Below are 2,915 nucleotides of genomic sequence, written 5' to 3'. Positions count from 1 at the left end.
TACACCACACATAATGTTTATACCCCTTATGGTTATCAACAGCCTATGGTAGGTCAATATCAACCCTACCCTGGAAAAAATCCACCTTATGATCAATGTACCTCTCAGTGGGGGAAAAATCAAACCCCCTATGGTCAAAATCATCCACTTTGGGGGTAGAATCCTTACCAACAAGGTTGGAATCCACATATTGGGCCTTATATGCCTTTTAATCCGCAAACCATTTTTAGCTACATTGGAACTACCCTATGTCTCGAGGCTTACTAATGATCCAATTCTTCATTTGCCTTATTGGCCTCCATTTCCCACCAAAATTCCAAGCGATTGCCCCAAATTTGAAGGAAAAGATAAAGAGGACACTTAGGCCCATGTGACGACATATCACTTATGGTGTTCTTCCAATTCCTACATTGATGATTCTATTCATTTGCGCCTATTTCAGCGAACCTTGAAAGGTGTTGTTGCAAAGTGGTACGTCAAGTTTCCTTGAGGTACCTACATAGACTTCAACTCTTTGGCTATGGCCTTCCTCACCCACTTCCTGTTTCCATTTCGTTATGAAACTGGTACTCATTTTCTTACATCTCTGAAGCAGGATACTGCGACCCATATCTCCGATCACATCCATGAATGGATACGTCGACATCACCTCATCAAATTTGAAATCCCTGATGATTTCTTGACCGAATGGTTTACCAAGTCATTCATAAACAAAAGCACTAAAGATATAGCAATGGGTGGTTGTGTTACCATGCAACAGGTTATTTCCTGTGCCTAGTATTTGGATTTGGTCTATTCCCAATCCAGCACGCTATATGAAATGTTTCATGATGCTCCAAGACCATCTTTGGATTAGGCATCTTCGAAGCCTCTTGATGTACCACCTGTTTATAGTATAATTGGATCAGTATCCCAAACTTCCACCAAAGCTTCTTTAAAGAAAAGATCTATTTCGAATACTAGTTCCAATCATCCTTCGAAAAACCCATCGAATTCTGGTAAAACCTCCAAGGTCAATGTCATCCAGTGTACTACAATGAATAAAGCCTCGAAAGGTAAGAAGAAGGGTAAGGGAAAAGAAAAATATAATACCCTGAAACAAGATCCTCAAAGTCATTTGCTGATGGTGCCTCCAAATGAAAACTGAAATATCCTTGCCTCAGTTGTGAAGAAGATCATTATACCAAGGATTGTCCCCAATGTACCAAAGTTAGTCGTTTATTGAAAGGGACCCTGACTGTTTTGAAAGAGCTATTCCCATATTAGAAAAATCAGTGGTAGACCAACCACAATCCTATGCCTCATCTGGTTCTCATGTTTACATGATGATAGGTTCATTAGTTATCTCTGTAGCCACTCAATTGAAAGATTGTCAAACCCCTCAAAAGAAGACGGTCGAAAAAGAAGCCATGGATATACCTTCTACTTCCACTCCTCCTAGTTCTAGTCCTCTCCATATTGAGAGACAGAATAATGAATCTGTTTTCCAACCACCTCCCAAAGGTGTGCTTCGGAAGTCATCCTATAATCTGAATTCTAGAGCTACTCAACATTATAATACTATCGAAGATTTAGCTCAAGCACCTTCGACGATGTCTGCTTTGGAAGTTCTCCAAACATGTCCAACGCAATGGAAATCATTATTGTACGTTATTGGGGGCATTGATCCTGCTAATTTGAGCTTGATAAATTTCGATCGTCGTCATTAGATTGCCTTTTTGATCCAAGTCGTTATAAAAGGAAAGACGATCCATTGGATTGTCATTGATGAAGCTGCTTCCACCTGCATTGTTTTTGTTTCACGTTGGAAATCCATTGGATCTCTACCTCTTAACTAGTCCCCAAATACTTTGGAGGCCTTTGATGGCAGAGGCTCCTGTCCTTATGGTATTCTCACAAATTTTCCCATGACTTTGGAAGGGAAGATTGTCGAGCGAGAAGTGGAAGTTGTAGAAGCAAATTTGAATTACAACCTTTTACTTGGGCAAAGTTGGACCCATTCCATGTTGTGTGTTTTCCTCTTTGTTTCAGGTGCTCCATTTTCTTCATGAAGGAAAAAATTGTGACCATCGATTAATTGTCCCTTTTCTCTTCTAGTGCCTCAAATGGAAACGTCCCATATGTGGGAAATACCGGTATTCCATATGAGAGCGTGGGGGAAGGTCTTTTTAAAGATTCTTCTTTAATGGGAACATTTTGTCTCCCACCTCTGCATGTCACCTCAATCAACATGATTTCTATCTCCTCTGACCCGTGGATCACCCCTTCTCTAGATATGGTTGATTCGTTTGGTGACGTTATGCCGCTATGTCCTTTAGAACAAGCTTATCATGAAATTGTCTTGGCTTTAGCGACAGCTTCAGAAAGTCATGTTGTTTTCAGTATGTACCTAGATAACTATTCACAATATTCTAGGCTTGGTTCTTGGGATTATCCGAATCCCTTAAGCGAGATATTCCAAACTGAGGATAGTATTGTTGAGGTTATGTCTCTTGACGAAACTCCTTGGAATGATACCCATCATTGTTCCTCATTTCTTCCAAGTCTAAGAGAGATTCCTTCATGTATTGAAGCGTTTGTTTCTCTTAACATGATGCACCCACTTCAAACACCTATTCTGGTGCATGAAGTTTTGTCCGAAGGTAATTTGGGAAATATTACTGCAACCAAGCCAATCAACATTTCCAATTGTTGAGAACATTCACATTCGGGTTTCCTATTCTCCTGATGAGATCGAGATTTACATTGACCTTTTAAAAGAACTTCTCGATGTCTTCGCTTGGTCATATGAGGAAATGCTTGGTATTGATCCATCTATTGTGGTGCATGAAATACCCATGTATCCTGATGCGAAGCCCATTCACCAATGACTCAGTCCCGTGCATCCCAAGAAGGCCGCTGCTATTAAGGGGGAA

The sequence above is a fragment of the Pinus tabuliformis genome, chromosome Q (assembly GCF_031772625.1).
Source record: "Pinus tabuliformis cultivar Carrire ecotype Pingquan chromosome Q, CPIR1, whole genome shotgun sequence".
In the NCBI taxonomy this organism is placed as follows: Eukaryota; Viridiplantae; Streptophyta; class Pinopsida; order Pinales; family Pinaceae; genus Pinus; species Pinus tabuliformis.
The sequence above is the reverse complement of the archived record's forward strand: the minus strand, read 5'-3'. Positions refer to the sequence as shown.